This window comes from Artemia franciscana, chromosome 3 (genome assembly GCF_032884065.1).
Source record: "Artemia franciscana chromosome 3, ASM3288406v1, whole genome shotgun sequence".
Taxonomy (NCBI): domain Eukaryota; kingdom Metazoa; phylum Arthropoda; class Branchiopoda; order Anostraca; family Artemiidae; genus Artemia; species Artemia franciscana.
The window spans coordinates 36,103,685-36,120,138 of NC_088865.1; the positions used below are offsets into that span (position 1 = coordinate 36,103,685).

The 16,454-nt window shown below is 35.2% G+C and overlaps 1 protein-coding gene and 1 long non-coding RNA gene across 6 annotated transcripts in view; one reads left to right on the forward strand and one right to left on the reverse strand.

The window, feature by feature from the left end:
• LOC136025230 (extracellular serine/threonine protein kinase four-jointed-like) overlaps nucleotides 1-16,454 on the forward strand; it is a 91,027-nt gene that overhangs the window by 33,515 nt on the left and 41,058 nt on the right. Inside the window, exon 3 of one of the 5 annotated variants that reach the window (XM_065701063.1) lies at nucleotides 10,569-10,676. The exons of the other annotated variants lie outside the window; for them this stretch is intronic. The gene's annotated coding sequence lies outside the window, so the exon portion shown is untranslated. The remainder of the gene's footprint in view (nucleotides 1-10,568; nucleotides 10,677-16,454) is intronic. 5 annotated transcript variants of the gene reach the window in all.
• LOC136025237 (uncharacterized) overlaps nucleotides 1-16,454 on the reverse strand; it is a 55,980-nt gene that overhangs the window by 1,995 nt on the left and 37,531 nt on the right. The window lies entirely within an intron of this gene.

Below are 16,454 nucleotides of genomic sequence, written 5' to 3' on the forward strand. Positions count from 1 at the left end.
GTTGATTTAGTACAAAGTTTCTATTTAATGGAATACATTATTCTTTCCATTTTCTTTCATCTTCCTTTTGATTTATATTTCATTCTGAAAATACATCATTTTCCTTATGTTTGAGAGGGCCTGTAACAAATAAAGGAACAATTCGTGAATTCCATTTGCAATATTGGTTGTAATCCATTTGCAATGGTAGTTCATCGCTTTACATGCATTTTTGGTCATCATGTACACTACTGTGGGTGCTTTTGGTGTATCATGCGATTTTCTTTTGTAAATTGCTTTTACTGATGCCATCAATATCCATAAAATCACAATCAGAAATACTTTTTCAGTATATATTTTCTGTCTACTCAACTTTTGGCATGCTAATTGAGGAGTTGAAGATAGGTGACATTCCCTTTCAATTTGAAAGAAAAATATCTATAGATTAGGTGTGTAATTGAAGTCATAAAATCAAGTTTATCGAATGAGCTTCTCGAGGCAATTATAATGTCGTGTGGGCGCTAGCCTCTTGGTAAAATCAAGTTTGAAGAGATTTTAGGAAGTTTAAATGAAGATCCAAATCCACTAATGTCTTGTTTCATAAATTAGCTCTTTAGAGTATTTTTTCGTATGTGTGCGTGTGGAAATATGCTCAGTTACATTCATGACCGTAGCTAGGAGGCAGTGCCCCCTAGAAAACTCATCGTCGCTGTAGAAAAATTCCCAGATTCCGGTGCAAAATGTGTTTTGCAGAATACGTTAAATTTATTGGTCCTAGAAGATCCGGTCCCCCCTTTCTTTAGGCAGAGCAGACACCACAGCCACGTTCATTGTCAGACTTGGTGCCGAATTGGTCAAATATGTTTTTTCATGTGAATAAAAATCAGTTGTTAAACGCTGTCCCCATGTTAATCTGGCTGGTCATTAGGTTCTGCTGTAAAGGACAGTCGCTCAGTTTATTAAATTGATTGTCTCTAGAGGCTTTTAAGTAGAGCCGATAACCTTTATTTTCTCTTGCAATTTTTTCTCATCCCCTCCCCCAACAAAAGTATCTGACTTAACTAGGATGCGCTGGTACCCCTTCCCCTCCCTAGCTGTCTCGGTCCCAATCCGCTCCTGGCTCACAGTTCCCTTATCTTCTCCCCCACTGAAAAATCCAATGACCTCCCTTCTAAAGAAGAAGAAGATCAAGTAGAGAAAGAAGAAGAATTATTTTGTCTGACTAAAAATGTGTTAAGCAATAGTTTTTGCTGCTAGGGTACGGTACTTGACTTGACTACAGTGAGGTCAGCTATAGTTCATGACTAGTTACTTGGACTTCTAATATTTCTTTCAAAGCATTTGAAGAACTTGGAGACAAAACTTCATGTAAGTATTTTAATAAGCCAACTAGGGTTCAGTTAAAGGTCCAAGGGACCAAAATTAACACATGCAAATTTCTAGCAGAGTATTACATTTAGCTACAAACTGAACGAGAATTATTATTTAAAACATTTTAGATACATTTGAAAATTTTAAAGGCAATATTTCTAGTGATCGGAGGATAAGTTATAATTATTTGCAAATGACGTAAGAGCAATAAGAAAAGTGAGAGGGACAACTTTTTTGGCTTGTACTTTTTTGGGTGAAAATCCCTCTTTTGGGGCCTTGATTTGCATTCTTTTCGACGTTGGCAACCCTCCTAAAAACACATTTAGGGACGAAGGTGCTTCGCGTAACAGCAAGGTCTCGCAGATTGGAAGGAAATATGAATAGCTTTTCGACTGTTCTAAACAGATTAACTATGCATAATTTTTGCTTAAGAGCATTTTGGTCCTATTCTGGCCTAAATTGTTGTTTTGTGGTCCAAATGGGAGCAATACTTTACGGACTGCAGAACTTTAAAGTTAAATTGACCCTTTTCCCGATGTTTAACTACAGCTGGTTCGGAACGATCATCCCTAGTTAGAAATTCAGTAGGCCCTTCCCTAAGTATTCCACGACTAGTGGTTTGACACGATTATCCCTAGTTAAAAAAGAAAGAAAAACGACAGAGGGCTTGCAACCCTTCTTCTGAGAAATGTTGAATTTGATAATTTTCTTATGATAATAACTTTAGATGAGTTACTTTAAACTCAATAAGGTACTTATCTGTTAGCCAGCACACACTCGAGAATTTGGATCTACAGGTACTGGGTTGAAACAACTGAGACGCTTGGGAGAGAGATAGGATATATATATAATTTGTGCTGTATATTTGCACATTAGGGAGGGGGGATTTAGTATAGCGGGGCTGCATGTAAAATATAACTTAGTTTTATCAAAATACTGACTAAATGTTTATTAAAATATAGCCACAATGTAGTTTTACACTGAGCCGAAGCTAATTGTCTCATTATACAAGGAGTAATAAAGCGACTAATTTTATATATCTAGATTCTCGAGTGTGTACTGGTAACAGATAAGTACCCTTAATAAATTTATTTTTTTTGAAATCTACAAGAAATACAGGTTCTTTATATACATTTGAGATATATAATATTTTCGAACTTTCGGTTTTTAGAGTTCCTTTTAGGTAATAAACACGGGTCGCTCTTTACTTGCAATACAAGCATTCTATTCAACTCTTTCTTCAGTTGCTATTAATAACCCAGTACATTGTTACGATCCAAAATAGGAAGGATAAACTGAGATAGATGTTCAAAGTTGGTAATAATGCAAGTGACGAAACACTGTAGAATCCAAGGTACAACCTTCCAAATTTTATGAATGCGTCTCTCAATCTACCTATGCGCTGTGGTCTCCTCTGAGGCATTTTAATCTAGCGCTTGCCAGGGGGTCTTGATACCGTCAGATTACTAAAGCATCTGGCATCGGAGTCGGGAGCAGCAACTAAACCAGCAAAAAATATACCCATGGTTTTGTTAAGCCAATGATTAATTTTTTAATATTAATATTCAAGTATTTTTATTTCTATTATACTACGTTTGGTTTATTAAGTTTGACTAAAGTAACTTTGCAACTTGGATGTTCAGCTAAATGGGCTTTGAAAGAAACTTTGAGTTATTCAAATTACTATTTGTATTTTGCCGTTTTCCTCACACTTTGCATGGTTAAAATTGATTTTATATTTCCTCTGCCTTCAGACTTACCAAACAGAGTTAGAGGAAAAGAAAAAAAAAGTCAATTGAATAGTGAAACGAAAAATCTAGAAGGACAGCGTTTTCTTCCAATGTTTTAGAAGCATGCATGTGTAATTGATGAGCGTTTTTTTTTTACAGACAGGTAGCGTATTCTTTGCCAATTATTTTCATTTCCTAAAACATGAATACTCGACAAAGACAATTTGCTCGACCAAGCCATCAGTTAGCATATTAAGACAGGTAGTGAGTAATTCCACGAACCTTTCTTTGAAAATACTCCAACATAATAAGAAAATCTCTCAAACTTAAAATTCAGCCTTGAAAATGCTCAAATTGAGTGTGTAACTATAAGAAACGTTAGTCAGAAAGCTGTAATAAAGAGCGCGGTCTGCCGCTTTTAGTTTGAATTAAATAAAAAAGTTTTTTCAACTGAGAGTAAGGAGCAACTTCAAAACTTAAAACCAACAGAAATTATTACGTATATGAGGGGAGTCCTTTCCTCGTCAATACGTTGTTCTTTACGCTAAAGTTCGACTTATGTTACAATTCTTTAGGAAGGATCTCTGAATCACAAAGACCGTTTAATTAGAATAAATAGCTGTTTTGAAAGTACTAAAAAAAAGACTCCAGTGTAAAGAGCGAGGTATTGATGTGGGGGCGATTCTCCTCATACACGTCATAATTTCTGTTCGTTTTAATGCTGTTTCTTACTTTCAGTTGAAAAAACTTGTTTTTTTTTACTTAATTTCTTATCGTTGTTTAATTATGCTGGGAAATCCGGCAGCCCCCTTCACGAAAAAAAAATTACTTCACCAATGAAAAATTCCTCCATGGGAAGACCCTCCGAGGTAACCTCCTCCCCGCTAACCTTCGATCATAAAAAACTGAAAACATGTGTATACTTCCCAATAACCAATACTACTTGTAAACATTGGGCAAAGTTCACAACTTACAATCCTTCCCCCGGAAACTGTGGGGGGTTCGTGACTTTAGGAATACAATGAGCGTGGGAGGGGGCGTTGGTGCCCTCCAATTTTTATAGCACTTGACAAGGAATCTAGAACTCTTAATTTCCGTTGGAATGAGCCCTCTCGCGATACTCTAGGACCACTGGGGCGATACGGTCACCCCTGGGGAAAAAAAGAACAAATAAACACACATCCGTGATCTTTCTTCTGGCAAAACGTACAAAATTCCACATTTTCGCAGATAGGAACTTGAAACCTATACAGTAGGGTTCTCTGATACGCTCAATCTGATGGCATGATCTTCATTAAAATCCTATAAATTTAGGGTTATTTCCCCCTTTTTCGAAAATATGGCAAATTTTCTTAGGCTCGTAACTTTTGGTGAGTAAATGAGGCTCTAGACGGTCAATCATTTTGGTCAAAAGTTGCCGTCAATTGATTGACGTGTGTTTCGATCAACCCTTCAATTAATCCGCCAATTTCGACCAAAGTTAATGTAACACATTGCTTTGATCAGAATGATGGAGTCATTCAAACTTTCGATCAACCAACGTCAACGCTTGACTCAAGCGTCAAACAGGTTCCTAGACGGTCAATCATGCTTGAGTCAATCAATTGGCGGAAACGTTTGATCAAAATGATTGACCGTCTAGGGTATCCTTAACACTAAATTTGATTAAACATATGCATTTAAAAACACCTTAAGAACCTTAAGACACCTTAAGAACCTTAAGAGTTTTGCAATGAAAAGTTAAGTTTTGCAATCCTTTCTAAACAATACAACCTTCTTAAAAATAAGTATAATAAATTTTCTGCACTAATTGCAAAGTTTGTTAAATCGATAAAATGAGCGTTTTTATGGTCTTGATAGCCACTAGTCACGCAACTATCACATCCGTGATGATAAAGGCCTTTTTAAGAATATAAAGGTATCAAACAGTTCGTGGTAACGAACTGTAGTAAGGAGCGACCCGGCTCAATAGTAACCAAAACTCTAAAAAATTGAATTTTGATATCAATAGCTACATCAAAAGAATCACATTTTAATGCTGATTTTAAATATATAAGTTTCATCAAGTTTAGTCTTACCCATCAAAAGTTACGAGCCTGAGAAAATTTGCCTTATTTAAGAAAATAGGGGGAAACACCCCCTAAAAGTCGTAGGATCTTAACGAAAATGACACCATCAGATTCAGCGTATCAGAGAACCCTACAGCAGAAGTTTCAAGCTCCTATCTACAAAAATGTGGAATTTTGTATTTTTTGCCGGAAGACAAATCACGGGTGCGTGTTTATTTGTTAGTTAAAGGGGCAAGCTATGGCTCTTGCCTGGGCATGTATGCTTTTTTCGTCACAGTTAGATACTATAACAACGGATCTGCAATCAAACAGTTCGTGGTAACGAACTGTAGTAAGGAGCGACCCGGCTCAATAGTAACCAAAACTCTAAAAAATGGAATTTTGATACCAATAGCTACATCAAAAGAATCGCATTTTAATGCTGGTTTTAAATATATAAGTTTCATCAAGTTTAGTCTTACCCATCAAAAGTTACGAGCCTGAGAAAATTTGCGTTATTTTAGAAAATAGGGGGAAACGCCCCCTAAAAGTCATAGAATCTTAACGAAAATCACACCATCTGATTCAGCGTATCAGAGAACCCTACTGTAGAAGTTTCGAGCTCCTATCTACAAAAATGTGGAATTTTGCATTTTTTGCCAGAAGGCAGATCACGGATGCGTGTTTATTTGTTTTTTTGTTTTTTTGTTTTTTTGTTTTTTTTTTCTTTTCCCCAGGGGTGATCGTATCGACCCAGTTGTCCTAGAATGTTGCAAGAGGGCTCATTCTAACGGAAATGAAAAGTTCTAGTGCCCTTTTTAAGTGACCAAAAAAATTGGAGGGCACCTAGGCCCCCTCCCACGCTAATTATTTTCCCAAAGTCAACGGATCAAAATTCTGAGATAGCCATTTTATTCAGCGGAGTCAAAAAACCTTATAACTATGTCTTTGGGGACGACTTACTCCCCCACAGTCCCCGTGGGAGGGGCAACAAGTTACAAACTTTGACCTGTGCTTACATATAGTAATGGTTATTGGGAAGTATACAGGCGTTTTCAGGAGGATTTTTTTGGTTTGGGGGAGGGGTTGAGAAGAGGGGGATATGCTGGGGGAACTTTCCTTCGAGAATTTGTAATGGGAGAAGAAAATTTCCATGAAGGGAGAGCAGGATTTACTAGCATTATTAAAAAAAAAACAATTAAAAAATAAAAGTGAAAAAGCTTTTTCAGCTGGAAGTAAGGAACAGCAATAAAACTTAAAACAAACAGAAATTATTACCCATATGAGGGGCTCACCTCCTTCTAATACCTCGCTCTTTACGCTAAAGTATTTTCGGTAATTTCAACTACTTATTCTACGGCTTTTGTGATTCAGGGGGTCATTCTTAATGAATTGGGATAAAATTTAAGCTTTCGTGTAAAGAGCGAGGTACTGACGATGGGGCGAATCCCCTCATATATGTAATAAAAACATGAGAATACAAAAGTTCTTTACGTAAGCTAATTTATAAGTTACGTAAATCTTTTACCAATAAAAAGATTCGTAAAAAATTAAAAGTTCTAGTTGCCTTTTTAATTAACCAAAAAATCGGGGGGCAACTAGGCTTCGTCCCCCGCTCTTTTTTTCTCAAAATCATTCGATCAAAATTATGAGAAAGCCATTGAGCCAAAAAAAAAATATGCAAATTTCGTTTTGATCATTCCTCTGCGGAGAGCCAAAATCAAAACATGCATTGATTCAAAAACGTTCAGAAATTAAATAAAAAAAACAAGTTTTTTCAACTGAAAGTAAGGAGTGACATCAAAACTTAAAACGCACAGAAATTACTTCGTATATGAAAGAGGCTGCTTCCTCATCAACGCTTCGCTCTTTACGCTAAAGTTTTTTACTGTTTTAGAAAGAAGAATTGAGAGAAAGAGTCAAACTTTAGCGTAAAGAGCGGGGCGTTGATGAGGAAGCAGCCTCTTTCATATACGAAGTAATTTCTGTGCGTTTTAAGTTTTGATGTCACTCCTTACTTTCAGTTGAAAAAACTTGTTTTTTTTATTTAATTAGATACGAGAGTTATGGCTTCCATCACCGATCATCCCGTAAAAAAATCGTTGTCCGTCTAGCTAGAGGTATAAATGGAGGTTTATCTGTCTATAGCCAAAGAGGATAATCGGTACTTGTGTGTTGTAGCCACCACACTCAAGAATTGAAGTTAGGTTCATCATATTGAAATAAACCAAAATATGATGAAAATATAACAGTTTAGTAACAACATTATGTAAACTACAAAATTAATTATACAAAAAGAATATATAATGTCCAGATCGCATTATATTAAATATGACCTAAACTAATCTAACCTAACAAAAATACTAACTAAATATTTAATTAAAATATAGCTACAATGTGGTTTCCAACCGAGCCGAAAGTAATATTGTCTGGTATAAAAACCATAAAATCGGTTATTGCCTCATTTTCGCGATACAAAATCGCCAGAGAACTTGAGTATTGTAGCTTTAAAACATAGGCACTGAATATTCTTATACAGAATATGATTTGGGTCCAATAAATTTTGCATAAAAATAAACACAAGCTATAGGGACCACTAGGTGTATTCTATGGCGTGAAACTATCAAACAGTTCGTGGTAACGAACTATAGTAAGGAGCGACCCGGCTCAATAGTAACCAAAACTCTAAAAAATGGAATTGGGAATTTGGAAACGAATGGAAAAAAACGAAATTGGAGGGCACCTAGGCCCCCTGTCACGCACAATTTTCCCCAAAGTCACCGGATCAAAATTTTGATATAGCCATTCTGTTCATCTTAGTCGAAAATTTTCGACTGTTCATCTTTGGGGATGACTTAATACCCCCCCCCCAGTCCCCGGGAAGGGGTAGCAAGTTACAAACTTTGACCATTATTTACATATAGTAATTGTTAATTATGAAGTGTACAGACGTTTTCAGGGGGACTTTTTCACGTTGTGGTGGGTGGCAGGGAGGAGGTTACGTAGGAGGATCTTTCCGTGGAGGAATTCTTCATGAGGGAAGAGAATTTCCATGAAGGGGTGCAGGATTCTCTAGCATTATTTAAAAAACAAAAACAATGAGAAACGAAATATTTTTTTAAAACTGGAAATAATGAGCAGCATTAAAACTTAAAACGAACACAAAATATTATGTAGGCCTATGTAAGGGGGTTCGTCTCCTCCACAATACCTTGCTCTTTACGCTAAAGTATTTATAGTAATTTCAACTGTTTATTCTAAGGCCTTTATGACTCGGGGGTCATTCTTAAAGATTTGGGACAAAATTCAAGCTTTAATATAAAGAACGAGGTATTGACGAGGGGGCGAACCCCCTCATATGCGTATTAAAAATATCCAAATATAGAAGTTCGTTACGTAAGTTAATTCGTAAGGTACATGTGTTTATTACTAACAAAAACGTTCGTAAAAAAAATAAAAAAAAATCCAAAAGCCAAAATCAAAACCAAAATCAAAACATGCCAAAAAAAGCCAAAATCAAAACATGCAATAATTAAAAATTTTCAGAAATTAAATAAAAAAAACATGTTTTTTTAACTGCAAGTACGGAACGACATTAAAACTTAAAACGAACAGATATTATTCCGTATATAAAAGGGATTCACCCCTCCTCAACGCCTCGCTCTTGACGCTAAAGTTTTTTATTGTTTTAAAAAGTAGAGTCGTGAGAAAGAATCAAACTTTCTCAGGCTCGTAACTTTTGATGGGTAAGACTAAACTGGATGAAACTTATATACTTAAAATCAGCATTAAAATGCGATTCTTTTGATGTAACTATTGGTATCAAGACTCCGTTTTTTAGAGTTTCGGTCACTATTGAGCCGGGTCGCTACTTACTACAGTTCGTTACCAAAAAAACTGTTTGATTCCAAATGCATCAGTTTCATTAAGTTCAGTCTCACCCCGAAAAAATTTGCCTGAATTTCGAAAAAAGTGGGAAATACCCCCTAAAGGTCTTAGAATCTTAATGAAAATCACACTGTCAAATTTTGCGTATCATAGAACGCTACTGTAAAGGTTTCGAACCTCCTATTTGCAAAATTTGGCATTTTGTATTTTTTGCCAGAAGGAAAGTTTAGGAAGGGAGGAAAGTTGCTTTCTCTTTGCTGACTCAATTTTACGCGTCAAGAGTTCAAGGGTAATTGTCCGTGGTAAATTTTCACCATGATTGAACTGTCTTGAGGATATATTCATGAGGAGGAGGGATTTTTCCGTGGAGGTGGAGCCAGATTTTCCGGTATAAATTCAAAAACGATCAGAAATTAAATAGAACAAAATGCCAACAAAAAATAAAAGCAACGTTAAAACTTAAAACAAACAGAAATTATCACGAATATGAAGGGGTTGCCTCCTCCTCAACACCATGCTCTTTACGCTATTTTTTTTTTTTAATTTAACGTAAGATCTAATATAACCGGTTTCATAGCGACAAAGACAAATCACGGGTGACAAAATACATTGGACTTTTGTAATTTGGAATAGATATTTGCACATTAGGGGGTGGGGGGTAAGGTTACGTTAGGTTTGGTTAGGTTACTTTAACCCCTCCCCCTTCCCCTAATGTGCAAATATATAGCCCAGCTTGTATTATTATATAAACTAAAATATTATATTTTTATCATGATTTGGTATATTTCATTATGATTAACCTAGCTTGACTTTGATTGTGTTCTAGATTGTACGGGGGTACTCTTTTTTTGCTTCAGTTTTTTTATTCCGTTTTGATGAGTCTCAGCTTCACCCAAGTTAATTATAGCTGCTCTCGTACACAGGGTGTTGTCACACCATAGTCCCAAATAAAATTTTCTCTGCCGATATTTTACGGACTGGCCTATATGCGACAAATATTCCGTCGTTTTAAGGAATTAACATGGGCTGAATATAGTAATCAGTATTAGTCGATGTGTACTTCGATTCAACCTGCAAAACTGCTTCAATCCCCGAGTGCTTGGAAAATGCCAAATCTTGAACAAATATCTTGATTAAAATTTATCTTTCATAAACATGGGCAGTAGGTTCCTGATCTTCGTTATAATGTAGATAGTCTTAGAAAATGGGATTGGCTGATGGTTGGGACTGGGCTAGTTAGGATTATCTGATTACAATTTAGGAAACCTTCTTTTTCTAAATTTAAAACTTAAACAAAAGTTATTCCTGCATCATAATCTATTTAACTGCAATTATTCTGCTTCGCGGCACTTGCTTTAGATTTAATGTATTCATGGTAGATTCTGTCTATTATTTATATATTTTGTTTTAACTCTAAGATCTAATGTCAAGATTGGGCAGCATTTTTTTAGTTTGACTCTAGCATAAAGTGTATGTTTTTGTAATTAGGGTCCATTGTTGACTTTAAGTGCATTTAAAATAGTTAATGTTGTATGTGATTAAAATATTTCAGATTGTCATATACCAATCCGATGGCGGATCAACCCACGTCTTAGGTGGTATAATAGAGATTTTACAGTGGTTTAACTGTTGAAGTGAGGATTGGCTGCCTTACTACCTGGTATGTTACCATACGTCCTCAAATACCATTTTTTTAAGTATGAAATTATCTAAAAGTCTGAAATAAAAATTTTCTGTTAAAACCGTTGGTTTCAAAATACTTTCTGGTTATTTCCAAAGCATTAGAGGTGGCTTAATAATCCTTTTCATCTTCCTTTTAAAGCGATTATTTTGTGAACTCTGTTTTTGAATATTAACTTGTTTTATGTATGTTTTAATTAAGCAAAACAATTAAAGCAAAAAAAAATAAAGCAATTAAAGTAAATAATAAAAAAAAATCAGGAAAGCAATGTTTTTGTGGTTAGGCTGCATTATTGACTATCAGTACATCTAAAATAGTTAGCATTGCATATGATGAAAATATTCAAGCTAGTAAGTACATGGTAAGAATATTTAGGCAAATGCGGTGGCGGAACAATCCGAATTCTAGGTGATATAATAGAAATTTTACAGTAATTTTACTGCTGAAATGGTGATAGTCTGTCCGACCACTGTTTACTTTACCCCAAGTCTTCAATTACCATTAAAAAAAAAAAAAAATTCTATAGGCACTTCAAAGCGTTTTCTACGACGTGACGTTATCTTCGTGTTAATGCCGTTGTTTACCGAAGTTTAGTGGGGATTTCCACAATATTAGAGAAGGCTTATGGCCACCTTCATCTCTTTCTAAAAGGAATATTTTATCAGCTCTTTTTCTGAAGATTATCTTGTTATTATGTATGCTTTGATAAAGCAAAACAATTGCATTTTTCAATTTTCTGTATTGATTCTCTTTTATTGCATCTTTTTTAATGTTTTTTCGGTAACTTGTGTACTACATCAACCACACCCAAGAAGTGAAGTTAGGTTAATCATAATGAAATATACTAAAATTTGATTAAAATATAATACTTTATTAACAAAATTGTGGAAACTACAAAAGAGAATTATGGAAAGCAAACCGCTCGGAACGCATGGACGTCAGCATCACGATGAAAGGAGCTCTTTAAATATGACCTAGCTGTTGACTTCCAAAAAGGTTCCTTTTCAAAAGAGTATAAAGTCATAGTGTGTTCATTGACGCACTGTTTTCTTTTGGGCAATACCGCTTTATCATGGAAAAGTATAATTGCCTCTTCTTCATTTTTTGGCAAATCCCAAATCTTCATTTGAAGATCCATGGTCAGACACTATCCATCATCACTTTACATTGCAAACTAAAGGAGTTTTATGACTATGTTCCAAGTGATACTGTCCAAATATTGGTGTAGTCGGCATGATACACAAGTACAGTTTTCCCAATTCATTCTAATCTCCTTTTTGCTTCTCCATTTCCAATCTATAATCTGCTTCGAGTCTCTATTATCCCCAAGCTGCGATATAGTTATGCCTCGTGCAGCGGGTATAGTCATACCATAGTCACAGCTATAATTTTCCCTGCTGTTATCGCACAGATTGGGGGATATGCAATGAATATTCCTTAATTTTAAGAAATTCAAATGCATTTTTTTACTCCACTTTCAATAAAGGCCATTCGATATATTGTTTTGCTTATAATTATTTTTTTGTGTCTGCAAATTCTTGCAACTCATTTACTTTGACAGTAACTGATCGTTTTCTTTTGAATCAAAGATGCTTAAAGTAATGAATTAAGCGAAAATTTTAGCATAGTTGTATAAGTTTTATGCGTGTGTTAACTAAGTTTCTTATTGTGTTATTCAGCTACAAGCATCCCGAGTAGAAGATTGTTTCAGCGTTGCAATGTCTTCGTTTAATGACTGAATTAACAAGCTTTTTCTCATGTTCAGCTCAAAGTAAGGGCATGCAAACAATGACAAAAGGTATATTCGTATTTACGTAGAGAAGATGTTGCATACACTATATAGCAATATCTATAATTGGTGCGCTGTAAACCAGTAAGGTGATATACAAAAAAAAAACAGGAGCAATTCTAGCCCAGTTCAACAGCTGTAGCGCTGCTCGAAGACCTCCGAACACCAAGAAGTCTTCATTCCCCCATTCAAATGATAAGCCCCTTTCTGAGGTAGATTGTGACACCTATAAAAATCGATCATCCCATCCTACCTAACCTCACATTGTAGGCGAGTATACTGTATGTGTTCTTCTGTTCCGTTTTTTGACTTTTTTTTTATCACAACCCTACAAACCCTTCACCCATATCTGGACCCATTTTCCAATCCTTTGTACCGATAGTCTTAATTTCAAAACCAATTTCAGGATTGAAGTCAAAAATGATATTTATTTTCAAATGAAAATGAAAACTGACGCTAAAACAGTGTTCGACACATTATAGATATACTGGTTATTCGTAACCCATAGCCAAAAAATGGAGCCTGGTTATTAGAGGGTGACAGCCCCTCATACTTGGAGCAAGATTCTGTATGCTTTAAGTTTTAATATCGTTCTTCATTTTCATTAATTTTTTTTTTATTTCATTTCCATTCGTTTTTCGCATTATATGTAAAGCTATTCTAAATCTGAGTCTAAATACGAGCTATCAAGGATATCCTTACAATAAAGTGTAACTTTTAAATTGCTTGGTTCGCAATGAAAAAAATTAAATTGCAAATGCTCCCCCTGAAAAGCTGGAATCATGCCCCTGTTCCTTAACTTCCGACCTTGGAGGATCTGAAATGCCAAAAAAGATTTCGCAGGTCGTCAATATTTAGATTTTTCAAAAGCAGAGAAGGCAATCGTTTCACAAGGAATCCATTGAAGAAATCTCCCCCTCACTTCTTTTGCCTTTGTGCCGGTGTGCACATGAATGGGATCACTATTTTATACTAAATCTTGGAGTCTACTAGCGTCATAACATACCAGAAAATAGTTATTCTCCTAGATTTCAGCTTTGGATTAACCCTATACACTACTAGATGGTGATCTTTACTTTTAAAATCACAACAGCACTCCTATATACCCTAGTATCTTCTGTCAATCCTGCCAATCTTGGTTTGTAGAAACATAATTAATAAGGCTTGATTATCGTGTTAACGTATGAATTAAATGCAACAATTTTATGACCAAATACAAATTATGTATTTGGCTACTGTTTTATGACTATTTTATGACCAAATACAAATTTATGGGAATTTCAAATAAGAGCCTGAAACTCCTCGAAAATACCATCGGACCAAATTGACGCTGTCCCGTTAGAATCACCGGTCGAAAACACCACACAGACAAATTACAGTTCCTCACCTTCAACGACAAGGAAAATTGCTTTTTTTATGTCTAGCACTGATTTCTCCTGTTTTCCCTCTTTTTCCAAGCGTTATCGTATTAAACCAGTGTTCATAGAATGTTAAGAAAGTAGTAGTAGTAGTAGACAGGTTTAATAGCAAAAACTTGACAGTTATTGCTGATTTGTGTTTCTTTACAACATATTCAAAATCAAACTACACTTGTAAATATAAATCAAACTATAAATATTAACTCTTATTGTACATTTTGACGAAAACTGGGACGAAAGAAAGGGCTCATTTGAGTGGAAATCGCAATATCTAATGCCCTTTTTAAGTAACAAAAGCGGTCGTGCCACAGCTAAATGACATTTGTCGCTATTTCGTGCCACCAAACATCACTATTTGTTCATTTAGGGTCTAAGTGAGAGGATTACAAATTCTAAGATAGCAAATCGTTTCGTCATGACATTTCAAATGACCTAATTTTTCTAATGAAGGGAAGAGCGAAATTGAAACTTTAAATGAACTAAAATTAATTCGCACTTTATGCAACATATGTCCAAAATACTAGCTGAAATATACTGATTAGTGAAAATGTCGTATATTTTGAGGATTCTAAAAAAAAAGTTTTTTTTACTGAAAACTTAGTTCGGGTGAGGTTTTTGGAGAATTAAAATTGTACATTGAAAATTATTGATTTCACACTCGGTGAAAAACTATTGAAAGCCTTAAATATTGCTTTTGTGTTTTCTGCAGGCTACTTAAGAACTTTTCGCCTCCTAGTCCAGTTTTGTTGCGTCGGCTTTGTGTTTTCATTAAAGCGCTAGTTTTTCAGAATTCTACAGATATTGGGAAATACCAGTAGTCGGTGTATTTGAGATAGTTTTGCAGATACGAAGCAATGATTTTTATCTTTTTAGTTTCAATCTCGCTCTTGTATTTTATAGGAAACACTTTTTTTTTAAGTCAATTCAAGTTGAGTACCCTCTAAGCGATAAATGATATTGTCAGTTTGAATCTGAGAAAAAAAGAATCATGAAAAAAAAATAATATTTTCTACGGACCAGACCACTGGCCCTGACCATATAGTTAAGAATGTTGATGTAAAAATTGGCGGTTGTCAAAGATGTCTTCCCTTACGTCAGGAACGTAACCAGGACTTTAATTTTCTGGTGGAGGGGAGAATATTCAGAAAACAAAGCACAAAAAGAAGCGAGATATATATGATAAATATAGGAAATTTTTGGGAAAATTCTAAAGAACTCGAGGTTAAGGGATGGAGTCCCGAAAAGTTCCTCTTCCAAACTGCATTCTATCATACCTGCAATCTCGTGAGTTAATATTAAGTATATATTATATAATGGAATAATATATTAAGGTAATATATAATGTAATTATAGGCCTATATCTATACATATATGTTATTATAATAATAGGTAATAACACAATATATTACATTATATAATAACACATAAGCAAAATCTCGCGAGTTTTTTGTCAGCTTTACAGTAAATTAGTCTTGTTGGAATTTTATTTTATTTCTTACTGAGGAGTTTTTGCCAGGGGACAGCCGATATTCTGTTTAAATCTTTGTTTATATGTGGGAGTTTTGTTTGAATTTTCATATTAAATTACACTATTTTAGGATCTCAGCCGAAAATGTTGTATTAGCGAATTATGCTTGTCCCTTCCAGCAAAAAGCTGTTGAAGGAGTTTCTAGTGGAGGACAGGGTGACTCGAAAATACTTCCCGTTGATCAGGTTTCTGGCTACTTGGTCTATTAGCTATATCTCAAGTATTTTCAAAGAAACATTGAGTAGGATTGAGAAATCTAGAGGAAGGCTGTGATAGTCTACTGTTGAGTGTTCATAGCTTTTTGCACTTTGACCTGCAGGGATTAAATGAGCTCCGAAACCATAAATTACTTACTTACTCATTTATACTAACATGAAAATTGACAGCTGGGCGTTAACATGATCTTCGGAGGAGATTTTATTTCACTGTTTGGCTTTATGTACGTTCTGTAATCTAATAATGATTAGGGGATTGCCTTGGCTAACTTTTTGTAAATGCAAACAAATATTGATTTCTATCTATTAAATGACTGGGTATTTTTGAGCATAAAAGAGGGCTAGGTGAGAATTCTCCCATACCCAGGGTTGCTATGAAAAATATTGACGAAAGATAGTAGGCCTGAAGCACAGTTTCAAAAAATGTTGATAGGCTGTCTTAAACTGAACAAAATGTGGACATTCAGTTTAAAAAGTTCCCCTTAGGTCATATCTAGTAGGTCTCTTGGCCTCACAACCCTCTTCCCTTCAAAACCAGAATATCCCTATAAGTCTCTGCTCTTCTCCCGGTCTATCGGTCTTTGAACTTTTGGCTGAAGGGGGACAGGAGAATTCATTCTACATTTTGAGCTAGGCTTAAATGAAGCTCTCAAGCTGAGGGCCGGATTAAAATTATCATTGAATGTTTCACATTCACACTAAAAAGAATCACAGTAATAAAGGTCTTATTTACGAGGTCTTATTACCAAAAAAAGAAACGTGTTTTGTAGTACCACAATGTTAATCCGCTCGGACCTTTAACAAAAT